At 39.6% G+C, this 14048-nt stretch overlaps 1 protein-coding gene across 23 annotated transcripts in view; it reads right to left on the bottom strand.

Annotated features, from left to right (window-relative positions):
* RBFOX2 (RNA binding fox-1 homolog 2) overlaps nucleotides 1-14048 on the bottom strand; it is a 255042-nt gene that overhangs the window by 95154 nt on the left and 145840 nt on the right. The window contains exon 1 of one of the 23 annotated variants that reach the window (XM_006170313.3): nucleotides 11798-11884. The exons of the other annotated variants lie outside the window; for them this stretch is intronic. The gene's annotated coding sequence lies outside the window, so the exon portion shown is untranslated. Of the gene's footprint in view, nucleotides 1-11797; nucleotides 11885-14048 lie in introns of those variants that run through there. 23 annotated transcript variants of the gene reach the window in all.

Below are 14048 nucleotides of genomic sequence, written 5' to 3'. Positions count from 1 at the left end.
AGTGGCCTTACTTCTCCATGTTCTTTTCCACATATGCAATCTTATCAAAACAAACATAGGAGAAAATCATTCTTTTTATGAAAGGCTTGATATAAAACATAAGTGAAATTAAACAAAATAAAACATACACATTCCCTGTTTTTTTTTTTTTTTGGAGAGGTTTTTGCTATAGGGCATGTGCGTTCACCAGAAAGACAGGGAGAGACAGAAAGTGAGAAATCACCTCCCGGGGGTATGGCCACGCCGCAATCCCTTCTCCATTCTTTTCTCGGGATCTTGGGCACGCACGCACACGCGCCCGGCATGAGTTTAAGCCACTGGGTTTGGGACTCGAACCACGGTCGACTACATGGGAGTCCAGCGGCACAGCTATTACGCCAATGGCTGGTCCCCGCAGCCCCTGTTTTTCAAAAATGTTTAATGGTTCTTTAAGAGAGAAAACTTTAAAGCATATCCTTAGACAAACTTTTGGTCATAACTGCTATGCTAGCAAATGACAGTCAGGCCACCATTTTAAAGCTCAGAAAGCTCTACGCAGAACCATCTGCACTCTCTCTTGCCCTATTCTGCTAGAATTGTCAAATCAGGGAACACACAGGAAAAAAGGGTCTGTCTCGTTTTCTGCAACAGACCACAAATCACACTGAACTACAGAAACATACTGGGTTGTCAGAAAAGTCATGATGCATTTTGGCATAGAAAACATGTCATGACTTTTCTGTCAACCCAATGGAAACCCTATTTTCCCTGTTCTTGTCCATGCATTTATGCTGATAAAGCATTTTTACTTTCAGTAATATTAGCCCTAGACTCTCTGTGAAATGATTCTACCACTAAACTTCACTCAATACTAAAGAATTTGATTCTAGACTCAGATACCGTCTTGTATAACTCATACAAATACACACACACACACACACACACACACACACGTCATAGCCCTTCCTCTCATCCTTTCCACCTCCACTAAACCTCCCAAGTCTATTCTTTCTTCCCCAAATCTTTTTTTTTTTTAAAGACAGATCACCAGATCGAGGCAGGTGCCAAGGGAGAATGAAGAACCCTCAACAGAGCCTGTTCACCCTGTGAGCCCCTTTCCCCAGTTCTCCAGCTGCTCAGGGTCCTCAGTACCTGCATGTTTTTAGGTCAACTCAGGGATCCAAACCCGAGGTCACCACATGGCTTCTAGTCAGGCGGGGTACTTGCATTTCCAAGTGTGCCACAGTGACTGGGCAATCATAGAATCTAACAGCAATACACTGACATCACATTCCTGTAATTTACCATATTTCACCTTGTATTATAGTTATTTATGTATCCATACATTCTTTCCTATTATTCCTTGAAATTACTGCTTAACCGATCTTCATTCGTAAGAATAGGCTAATAACACCATCTAATTCTCATTTCAAAATAAGTGGTCTCTCTTCTGATTTCCACTGAGATGGAGCAGCAAGAACCAGTTTCACTCTGGTAGTTATTTGCTGCCTCAAATAACTAAGAACCAGAACAAAATATATAAAACAACAGCCCTTAAGATACAGTACAGTAGACAAGGAAGGACAGCGATCCCAGAGATACGGAACAAGGTGAGTTTTCCAACCGTCTGGAGAAAGTTTCTGGCTATGGCACTGAGAAGAGGACCCAGGCAGAGCCTGGCAGTCTCTGAAAACTGAGAAGATACAATGAAGAGGCTGGGGAAACCAAGACAGCAAGAGTTTACAGAGAATTCTGGAGAAAAGATAGCTACACACAACTCTAAAGATTTACAGAAGGTCTCCCTTGAGCCTTCAGTTGAGTAATGACATGGTATGTGTGGAACTACTCAAGTCTGGGGAAGGAAAAACCTTAAAAGATATGGAGGATAATATGCTTAGAAATTCACACAGTGCCAGGAATACAGCCTGCTCGCAACAGTCAGAGTGGAAAACTTAATGATTTAAGGAACATCTGTTAGAGTACTAAAAAGACTCTTGCGCCTCAGTACCAGGGAAAAATCAACCAGAGACTAAACATAGCTCTGATCCTGTCAGAAACAAGACCTGAAAGGATCAAGTTACTATAAGAAACTTAGCTATGCTGTAGATAAAGCTGAAGAATATTTATAGAAATAAAAAAATTATCTATCATCCAACAAGGTAAAATTCACAATGTCTGGCATCCAATCCAAAATAATCAGGCATGCGAAGCAGCAGCAAAATAAAATCTACAATACTGAGAAAAATAAATCAATCACAACTGACCTAGAATTAATACATATGTTAGGATTAGCAGACAAGGACATTAAAACATCTGTTTTCTAGGCCAGCCCACAGTCTGCTGGTTAAGGCAGCTGCATCCCACATGGCCATCCACACAGCTCCAGTCCTGGACCCAAAGTCTTGAGAAACATGCCAGGTGTGTGAATGCATGCAAGCCTAAAATCCCAAAAGGAGAGAGAAATAGAAGAGAATCAATTGTAGTGTGACCAGTCTCCATGGGGAGTGCTTTCTCACTTTCCCATATTTTCTTTTTATATCTGGCAAATGCAAACACCCTGTGGCAAAATTAAAAACAAACCTCCAAAAATCTGTATTTCATATAGTCAAAACGGAAAAAGAAAAAAATGAGCTTGTTCAGAAGAGACATGAGAGGTATAAAAAAAGCCCACATTAAAATTATAGGTATGAAAACAATACCTCAGATAAAAACAAAAACAAAACACACTTGGCTTAACAGCACGTTAGACACTGCAGAAGAAAAGATCAGTATACTTGATATCACAATAGGAACTATCTAAAAGGACACACAGAGAGAGAAAGAAAGATTTAAAACAATGACCAGTAAGTCTTGGAAAATATAATGGAATGGTTATGATGATCTTATATATATATAGATATATTATCTATTAAATACATGAAATATATTCAATATTACCTATTAAATACATGAAATATATTAAATATTATCTATAATATTTATATACACATTTGACAGATTTTCAGAAATAGTATACAAAGAATCTAACTCTTGGTCATCCTGAGTGGAAGGAAAAGGAGAGAAGGAGATGACTGTACTCAGTATACCACATCTGACATATGCACCATGGGTTGCCAATCCATAAAACTTCACTGTCACCATTCCACTTCTCTCTTTTCTTTTTTCCCCTCCCCTTTCTGAAAGTTTATTCATTTATCTCTTCCATGAGAGAGAGAGAGAGAGAAAGAGAGAGGGACAGGTACTCCCAGTGAGGTCTTCATGTCATAATCCCTTCTTGCCTTAAAAAAACCCAGACCACAGACATGTGAGCAGATGTGCCTAGCTTGCAGGACACTGTGAACCCAGACTTTTCTCCAGGTGAGTCTAGCTGCATTGCCATTGTGCCACTGCCTGGGCCCTACTTCTTGTATTTGCTGTGCTCCTTGCACACAGAGGAGACATGGCCTTCTTCCCTCTTCTGAAAGTCAGAGACTAGAGTTGCTACCCATTTACCCTCATGCTATTTTCTGGATATAAGCAACCTTCCATGAGAAAAATCTATCATAGTTCTGTGCATCCCCATACAGCTGTTTATTACAAAATCCCCTAGCTTCTTGCCAAGTAAAGCATACATTTGCTAAGCTATATTATATATTTTTAAAGAATTATTTTATTTATTGCTATTCTTCAATTTAACCAGATAGAAACAGAGACAGAGAGACAGACAGAGGGAGAATGACAAAGCAAGCCACCAGGTCAGGGACTCGAACCAGGTATTTTAACTGACTTAAGTAATACACATTAGGATATGAGTGATTACCCAATATGACTCTACCATTTTACATTTCAAAAAAGTACTCTGCCAATAAACTAATAATATAAAGCTAATTAATTAAAGAAATATCTGTTGGATACTAAAATTGGACCAGATGTAATAAAACACTGATGACATAGTTCTAATTCTGAAAGAATCGACAATCTGATTTTAAAAACCAAACATGCGGGCCAGCAAGTGGCATGGTGGTTAAGGTGCTGGACTCCCACCCACATGGTCGACCTAATTCGAATCCCAGACCTGGTGGCTTGCTTTTTCACTTTCTCTCTCTTTTTTTCTTGCTCTGTCTGGTGAGCACATGTACCCTATAGCAAATTTTTCAAAATAATAAAGAATAAAACTAAATAATTCTAAAAAAAAAATCCACATGCATATAACCACAGTAACTACAGAATACATGCTAAAAGAACAATACATGCATATAGGATCTAACGAAGTACAAAGGAGGGACAGCTCTGTGAGACAGCAAGCTTGCTGAAGTAGGTGAAGTCTGACAGGCATTTTAAGACAAGAACTTAATCTGTGGAGAAAAGGGTATTCTGGGCCCAGCCTTGGCGATGCAAGTAGTAGTGCACTGAACTGAGCTAGGGGAAGGGGATCATGGCAAGATGAGACCCTTCTGAGGGTGCCTGTCCCTGTCTCTTTCTTTCTGGCATGTGTGTGCATGCACTCTATCTTATGAACAAAATAAATACATTCTTAAAAAGGTTTTTGCAATAGGGTGTGTATGCTTGCCACAGAGAGACAGATAGAGGGACAGTGAGAAACCACCCCTCAAGAGAGATGGCCACATCACAATCCCGTCACTTCTATTCTCTTAGGATTTTGGGCACATACACACATGTACCTGGTGTGTGCTTTTCAAGCTGCCAGGCTTGAGATTCAAACCAGTCAGCCATGTGGGAGTCCAGTGCCTTAACCATCCATCATGCCCCAAAACAAAAATAAATAAATAAATAAGTGTTTGTTTTATTTACACACACATATACGTACTTTTTTTTAAAGAGAGAGATTTTTGCTGTAGGGCACAACCGCTCATCAGAGAGACAGAAAGTGAGAAATCACCCCTCAAGGAGGATGGCCACAATGCAATCCCTTTTCTTCCATTTCCCTCTCAGGATTTTGGGCATACACACACATGCACCCCAGGTGAGTTTGAAGTCACCGGGTCCAGGACTCGAACTGCAGTTGGCCATGTGGAAGTCTAGCAATGTAACCATTATGTCATCTGCTGGTCCCAAAATTAAATCTTTTTGAAAGACAAAGAGAAAAGGCATTCTGGCTCAAAGTAATAATACTCAAGAAATATGTGCAAAGGAAGAAGATAGAAAACGTGGCATATTTGGGGAATTAGAAATAATATAGATAGGGTGGTAGTGTGAAGGGTAAAATAAAGAAAACATCTTTTTATTTTCAGTGTTAGAGAGGGATTTCATTCTAATAAGGATCTAAGATGACCTGTCAAAACTGCTACATGGGAAAACCTTATCTATGATTAAAAAAAAAAAAAAAAAAAAAAAGGCAAGGCCCTAAGTCCCTGTAAGTCAGGGATCAACAAACTGTGGCTGCAGTCCAAAGTCAGTCCACCACCTATTTCTGTGTAACTGGCAGGCTAAGCATGTTTTGTTTTTAGGTTTTTGCCATAAGATGCATGTGCTCACTGGAGAGAGACAGAGAGGGAAATGAAAAATCACCACACCCCCACTCCCTAGGGGATGGCCACGCCACATCCCTTCTTCTTCATTCTCTTCTTGGGATTTTGGGAGGCATGCACACGTGCCCAGCATGAGTTGTAAGCCACAGGGTCTGGGATTCAAGCGGCAGTCAGCCATGTGGGAATCCAGCCGTCTTAACCACAATGCCATCTGCTGGCCTGATGAGCATGGTTTTTACACTTTTTAATAGGTGAAAAAAGTCAAAGGAAGAATAATACTATGACACATGTAAATTACATAAAATTCAAATATCAGTGTCTATAAATGAAGTTTTATTGAAATATTGCCATGTCCATTCATTTATGCATTATCTATAGTTTCTTCAATGTTACAACAGCAGAGCTGAGTAGTTGTGGAGAGACGAGCAAGGCCTGCAAAACCAAAAATACTTATTTTCTGGTCCCTTACATAAAATGTTTGTGAGCCTTGGGGCTGGCAGGTGGTATGGTGGTTGAGGATGCTGGACTCCCACATGGTCGACCATGTTTCAAATCCTGGACCTGGTGGTTTGCTTTCTCACTTTCCCTCTCGCCCTCTCTGGTCAAATTAAAACAAACGAACAAATAAATAAAAGAATTAATTTTTTTTAAGAGAGGTTTTTGCTATAAGGCATGTGTGTTCACCAGAGAGACAGAAAATGAGAAATCACTCCCCATGGGGATCGCCACGCCACAATCTCTTCTCTTCTGTTCTCCTCTTGGGATCTTGGGCAAGTATACACATGCACCCAGTGTGAGTTTTAAGCCACTGGGTTCAGGACTTGAACTGCAGACAACTGTGGGAGTCCAGTAATGTAACCAGTACACCATTTGCTTTAAAAAGAAAAATTTGTGAGCCTTGTTCTAAAAGTTAAGAGTCTTTCAAACTCTAATCTTCATTTTAAGTCCTAGTTTGTCTATTTAACACTTCTTATAAGGAATCTCATAATCAACATTAAGTAAAAGAATAACCTGTGGAAATCATTCCCCACAGGAGACTGCCATGCTGCAATTCCTTCTCTTCCATTTTCTTCTTGGGATTTTGGGCACATTCACACACACATCAGGTGTGTTTTTTCAAGCCACTCAGTCTGGGACTTAATCAGTGAAGTCAGCCATGTGGGCTCCAGCCTCTTAATTAAACAACATGCCACCTGCTGACCCAAATTGAGTTATAATTTTTAAAAATATTTTATTTCTTTTTATTAATAGTAGCAATCACACCTTATCTATTTCTTGAGTGAACAGTTAGTTAACTAAGGAATGTTATTCTAGGCCAGCTCTGTGACATGCCAACGGTAATACACTACTCAAGAGAAGTCAGATCCCACATGATGATCCCATGATCTGACTCCTCAGCCTGGTGAACCTGAGACATGTTGGACACAAGTGCAAATGTCCAAGATCCCAGGGGCTAGAGGACTGGAGGAAGGAGACAGTGCCATGACCAGAGCTCGTAGAAGGTGCCACCCTCTCTCTCACTTTTACATGCACATGCATGTGCTCTATCATGAATAAAGAAAATGTTATTTTAATATTTGAAACTAATAGTCCTTTGACAAAAATTCAAAAAGAATAATGAAATAATATACCAAATAAGCTAATCTAAGAATATTTTTATGGTGGGGTTGGCAGGTGGCAGGGTGGTTAAGGGTGTTGGACTCCCACATGGCCAACCATGGTTCAAGTCCTGGACCTGGTGGCTTACTTTCTCGCTTTCTCTCTCTCTCTCTCTCTCTCTCTCTCTCTCTCTCTCTCGTCTGTCCCTCTCTGGTCAAGTTAAAATAAACAAACAAACAAACATATAAATAAATAAATAAACTTAAATAAAATAATTTTTTAAAAAAGAATAGTTTATGGTATTTGTTTTATAGTATTAATCATTAGTTTTCAAAGGTTTAATTTAAACTTTTGTTGTGTTTTGCTTCCATTTTCAAGAGAAAATATGGTTATATTTTACTGTTGCTACTAATCTTAAAGGCACTATAATCCCCAATTTCGGTTCTTCAGCATTCTTTTAATTTCTGTTATAATTTCAACACCTCAAGGGATCTATCAAATTTACTTTTGCTGATTTTCAATACATCATTTGTTGATTCAACTGGTATCTTCAAAACAGTATTTCTAACAAATAAATTTCAAAAATGAAAATGTCAGTGCTAGTAATCTTTGAAATATCAGAGCAAGACCCAGAGGTTAGAACAAAGGTAGATTCCTGCCAATCAGCTGACAACATACTTCACAATGGAGCAGAGAGAGGGAACCAGCAGTGAGCATAATGGCTATGTCGCTGGACTCCCATGTAGTCGACCGCGGTTCGCGTCCCGGACCCGGTGGCTTAAAACTCATGCCAGGTGCGTGTGCGTGTGTGCCCAAGGTCCTGAGAGGAGAATGGAGGTGAAGGGATTGCAGTGTGACCATCCCCCCTGGGGGGGTGATTTCTCGCTTTCTGTCTCTATGTCTCTCTCTGTCTGGCGAGCACACACGCCCTATAGCAAAAACCTCTCAAAACAAACAAACAAACAAACAAACAAACAAAAAAACAAAAAACAATGGAGCAGAAAGACATAATCTACTTAGAAGATGAAGGGAATATCCCTTAACTTTTGAAGTTATTAATTGCTGAAAACATGACTATCAATTAGCTATAAAAACAAAGTCAAACATGCTACCATAAAACTAAACTTATAAAAAAATACAATACTGACAACAGATAGTTTTACTTAGTAATTAAACATAAATGATAAATCACTCATATAAACGAACGCAATTAATACAGGACAGTAAAAATTCTGGAAACAATATGTTTTCTTGTCTATGAGGAATAGGTCAAGGAAGTAAAAAAATTGAAAAAGAGTACACAGCAGAAGATTAAAGGGAGCATTTAACAGTATCACCAAATACCAGGTTTTAATATAGAATGGATTAAGCCTCTCTCTACGTGACTTCGGATGATAGAACTAGAAAGGGCGGTAAGACACTAGCAAAAGCAAATCTCAGGAGCCAGAAAGTGGCACAGCAGCAATGTCCTGCAAGGCTGACCCACATGGGAGGGTTCCAGGCTCAGTCTAGAGACCTCCCCAAGTACAATGAGCACACATATGCCCATGATCTGGGGCTGGTTGCTACTGGGGGTGGATTGCAGCATCAAGACCCTCTTGGGGTTGCTGTCTCTCTATCTCTCTCCCTCACAAAATGAATAAATAATTAGCTTTTACAAAGATCTGTTTTCAGCTCAGCTCTTCATAAGGAAAAACATTTCCATTTTTAAAGAGCCAATAATGGAGCTGTTTATCCTATGAAGACTGGTAGTACAATGAAAGAGCATGTAAATTTAGAATCAAATAGATCTTGGCTTTGAAACCTTTTTCTCTCTGTATCTGAAGTTACCAGGTTGCTTGATCTCTAGAATCTCTAAGTCTCACTTAAAAAAATGGGGAAAATACCATCTACCTCAAAAGGTGATTGGCAAGTGATACATGATATAACTATAATAATTATGTTTGCAAATGTAAAATGTATATAAAATTGACTGAAACAAAGTAGGCCTGAAAAACAAAAGGTTATTTCAATAACGGTCATACCGGTGCTTAAGAACAGGGATGCTGCAGCTACACACCTTCAGTTTAATCCTGGTGTTATCACCTTGAACTTAACCTCTCTGTCTCAGTATTTCCTAATTTGTACAATATGGACATTAACAGTTTTTAATCTCATAAAGCTGTTGAGAGGAGCAAACAACTTCATCTGTCTCCATGGATGGTCCTGCTTAGTGCACAGTCGCACTCTACAATGCTATCTATTATTATTATGCAACATTATAATAACAACTTCATTTTATTCAACAGTGAAATCTGTTACTGCAAGTATCCATCAAAGCCTTGAATAAGTCAGAGATGGAAATTCCAGAAGTCAATCGGAGTCTCAACTAAATTAATTCATTCATACATTCAACAAATATGTACTGAATATCTAATACTTGCAAAGACACTGGAGTACAGGGAGTATGACTGTGGATTCTTAAACTACCAATAGTTGTCTGGATACCAATCCCCACGATATCTCTTGGTAGCTGTATGAACTTGAGCAAGCTACCTAACCATCGTATGCCTATTTTCCTCTTGTATGCAATGGGGATAATTCAGGGGTGTTGAGACAATTCAGTGAGTTAATGTAAGCAAAGTATTAATACATCCTAAGCACATAGGAGAAGTCTTCCAAAAGGAAAATGCATATTACGAAAAAACTCTGCATGGAGTTCAACATGTTTTTGCACCCAAATAAACCTGTACTTTAATCCTGTTTTTCCACAAATGAATTGAAGGCTTATCTACTATTATTATTATTATTACTACTACTACCACCACCACCAGCACGTGATGGGCACCGTTCTAGACACCAGGAATACAACAGACTGCTGACAAGATCCCTGACCCCATGGAGCTTATGTTCTTTGAGAGGAGACGGACAATAAACAACATAAAATGAATGAAGATAAACACTAAAATCAGTCACAAGTGAACAAAAAGCAGGCTGAGGGGATGACGAGCAATAAAGGAGTGCTGGCTTAGACTGCAAGGCCAAGGGAGAGCTCTCCCTAGAGAAGTAACATCGAGCAGAGCAAGCCATGTGGACATCTGTGGGAAGAGCATGTGGACAGAGAGGAAGCAGAGGCAAGGCTGTGGCCAGGAGGATGCACGGCGTGCTAAGGGAATAACAAAAAGGCCAGAGTCGCTGGAGGGAGAGAACAGACAAAAGGGCGGCAGAAGACGAATCTGGAGAGATGGCAAGGTGCCTGATCACACAGGCCTTGGACTCTGCAAGGACACAGGGTTGAGTCTGAAGAGAGACAACTGTAAGGCTTAGGCACAGGAGTTACAAAATCAGACTTGTGTTTGAAATGATTCACCCTGGCGATGACCTTGTAATGAGTCAAATCATTCCAAGGTTCCCTGAATGTAATCACCCCAGTAGTAACAGAGAAACACTTGAGAGTCTGGGAAATGGCAGTGACCAGTCATGACAGCAGACTGCAGCATTTCTGGCCTCCCTGGAGTGGCTGAGCTTCAGAGCCCAATCCTAAAGGAGCTCCAATCCTAACAGCAGCAGAGTATGACATTTTTGCCTGGTGGATTTCATATGTGAAGTATGGGGAAGAAATATTCCAGAAAGACCTGGTAATGGTGGGAAAAAGAATGAGAAGAAGGGAACACTTAGGGCACCAATTACGTCAGGTCCCCGAGAGCAGAGGTATTCTAGGAGTAGACTGGGGCGGGCAAAGGGGGTTGTGCCCATCAGTCTGACTGGCTCCTTGTGACAGTCTGTCTGAATATCACAAAGAGATACAAGAAAACACAAGGTAGGGAATTACACAATGAAAAGTAAAAATGTCAGTATTCCATAAACCAAGTCAGAAAGTAAAGAAATGTTCCCATGTGGCGACCTGTAAAGATGTTGAGTTTGGAATTTTTCTGGGAAGAACAACACTGGAGAAATAAAATCAGGACTTTCAACTTATGATGTCCTCTGTAAGTACGAACCTAAATAGTAGGATGTCAAACACTAGACTTACCTAGTCTCAACTGCAAATTAAGGAGAAAGAGGGGGAAAAATAATACTGAGTTGTAGGAAAAGTCATGATGCATTTTTGCATAGAAGAAAGGGGGCAGGGAGTGTGTGGTTAGGAAGTAACTGAGAAGAAAAAACATTTCATAAGCCAATATTGCTCAGATTCAATCACAAGTCCATTTATGGAATTTTGGGTATCTATTCAGGAAAGCTAAATAATTTCTTGACGGGTAATACTTTTCAAGAGCTGGTCTTGGCCCTGGCAAAGAAATGGTTATAATTGAAAATATGGAGCAGTGTAGAAGAATTCAGAGAGAAACTGAATCTGTGGAAAAAGTGAGGCTGTTTTTTGTTCACTGTAAAGGAACATAAATTTAGTTTCCAACCCACAATCCCTGCCTATCCTCTGACTTCCCTTGAATCCCGCACAGTCCACAGAAAGTGGAAAGTGTGCCAAAGCAAACAGTGTGGGCTGCGGCTCCGTGGACGAAGGGGAGGATGAGGCTGGGGTGGAGAGGCAGTGTGACTGGCAGGCAATCGAATGGAATCACTTTAAAGCAACGCCACAAAATGGAGACTAAATAATCTGAGAATTTCCAGAATCACGGAAGATGGGACAAGTTTAGTGAAATCAGAGAACAGGGTCTCTACTCCAACTCATTTAGAAAAAAAACAAACAAACAAACAAAGCAAGCAAAAACAAAACTAGAAAAGACAGGAGAAATGAAACAAAGCAAACCTACCTGTGCTCTTATCTGTCTTAATTAAAGCATAAAATACCCTCCCTCTTCTCTTCTCCCAACCACCCAGAAGCAGAAGAGTGAACTGGCAGCAGCACAGGTGAAAGACTTCAGCCTTCCAGCTACAAAGAGGGGAGATAGCAGACAATGGAACTGGTGATTCATTACAAAAGAATACACTCCAGAGCGGCCTGCTGCCACATGGACTCACCGCACTATTTAAAGGAACAGCAACCCCCTTTCTAACCTCCCTTATTCTTAACACCTTCCCTCCTCTTGGTCCTGATGGAAAACAGATTTTGAAGAAAATGCCAGCAAAGCACTGAGCTGTCCAAGAAAGGGAAGGCTCTGTGTTCCATAGAGCCTGGCAGCCTTATGCCACGGTAGAGCACAGAGGTTTTCACATCCATACTGTAAAACCTTTTTCCCTCTGCTTGGCATACTTTCCCTTTCAACAATAAATAGTGTAACTGAGTTTGAGTCTGGCTAAACATTTTGTTTTAAGCAATTAGAGTTGAAGTCAGTGACCATTTTATTTTTCTAATGTTACACCTATTATGAAAATTGATTTCTCCTTTTCTTCTTTTTATTCTACACTGTTATTTTCATGGACAGAAGCAATAATTTGGTTCACGTGCTCAAAAATAAGAGATCTCAGTGAAATACCCCTACAACAACATATACGCAAACAACAGTTATCTTTAGAAATGCCATATAACATGTCTACTTTCTCAGAATTTTGTGATTGAACTGCCACTGCTTTTTTTTTTTAAATAAAAAAAGCAAAGCCCCAATTACTTACTGAAAATGACAGAGCTATTTGCTAGCTAAACAATAACAGGCCTTAAAAGCCTTAAGCATATTTAATAATGAGGCATACACACTGTGTAAATGCTGATGTTTTTACATATTAAATGATAAAAACGTAATCCCTGAAAGCCCTTCTTCCAGCAACTGAGCAATAGGAATTAAGGATTACAGAAGTGGCATGATCTGAAAAGAACCTAGGTGGCAAAAGTGGTAAAAAATATGTCTACAGTATCTTTCCGATATACTAGTCAGCATGCTAAATACTATGATGAACCATTTAGCTTTGATAATTCAGCCCTAAACACTGTGGGCATCTTATACTGAGAAAGCCTATATGACAGGTCGTTATCAAATGTCTGGTCCCAAAAAACACAGTAAGACAAAAAACAAAATCACAGGTCAAATGACCTACTTGGTTATTTCCTTTATTTTTTTCTAGATTACTAACAACTATGTAAATAATTAACATAAAAAGTGTGTACACCAAAAAAAAAAAAAAAGCTGGAATACCGAAAATTCACTGATGTGACATTCTAGCCCTTCCAGTTGTATAGATTCAGGATGGACAAAAACTAATTCTTTCCTTCGGCATTAAGCACAATCTTGAGAAAGCATGATGATTTTAGTTTGTTTATCTACTAGACTTCCTAGCCACCGAAGAAAACCCCTCTTTCTAGGTTCCACTTATTTCTTCTACCTTGCTCCTAAATTGTAATGTCCGTAGATACTATTAAGGTCACAGTATTAAGTGTGCATAAGCATGAACATTCCAACGTGTGCTCCAGACTTACCAGCTCCCCTAGAAACTAAGGGGCCACAGAAAAAGCTGAGTGTAACAATTCCTAGTTTAGATGATTTTTCACTGATTTATGTATATTTATGAAATGAAAAGTGAAGCAGCTGAAAAGCCTTCAGTAATATGAGAGAAAGAAGAGCTGTTACCCTCTAATATCACCAGTTCATGAAAACTGAATGAGGGCTCCAAGGTTAAGCAAGTATCATCTCCTAAGTAACAAAGAGAATCTAGTAGTAGTTTTTCTTTTATGAACATATTTTAAAAGTACAGCAGCATTTCAAAAGAGTTAATTAGACTGATGAGGAGGGGATAAGAAGTAGAAGAGAAATACTTCAAGGGTTTCTTCACTTTCCAAAAGAGAGGGGTTTCTTGACAATCTCCAAACTCAAAATTTCCTTTGGAAACAGATTCTTTGAAATTTCCCTTTTCTCTGGGTCACAGATGAGCAAATCTCCCTAAGGGTTTCCCTCTTCCCAAACAGCACTGCAGGGCATTATATAATATTTAACAGAACAGGATCCCAGCTCCTAGAATGAAGCCTCTATCCTGATAGCTAGCTGACTCTCTCGCCCTCCGGTGGTGACTTGGAGAGGAAAAGAGAAGGAGGAATACAAAAAAAGGGCACCGTCCTTAAAAGGAAAGCACTGT

Source organism: Tupaia chinensis, unplaced genomic scaffold (assembly GCF_000334495.1).
Source record: "Tupaia chinensis unplaced genomic scaffold, TupChi_1.0 Scaffold148234_1, whole genome shotgun sequence".
Taxonomy (NCBI): domain Eukaryota; kingdom Metazoa; phylum Chordata; class Mammalia; order Scandentia; family Tupaiidae; genus Tupaia; species Tupaia belangeri.
The sequence above is the reverse complement of the archived record's forward strand: the minus strand, read 5'-3'. Positions and strand labels throughout refer to the sequence as shown.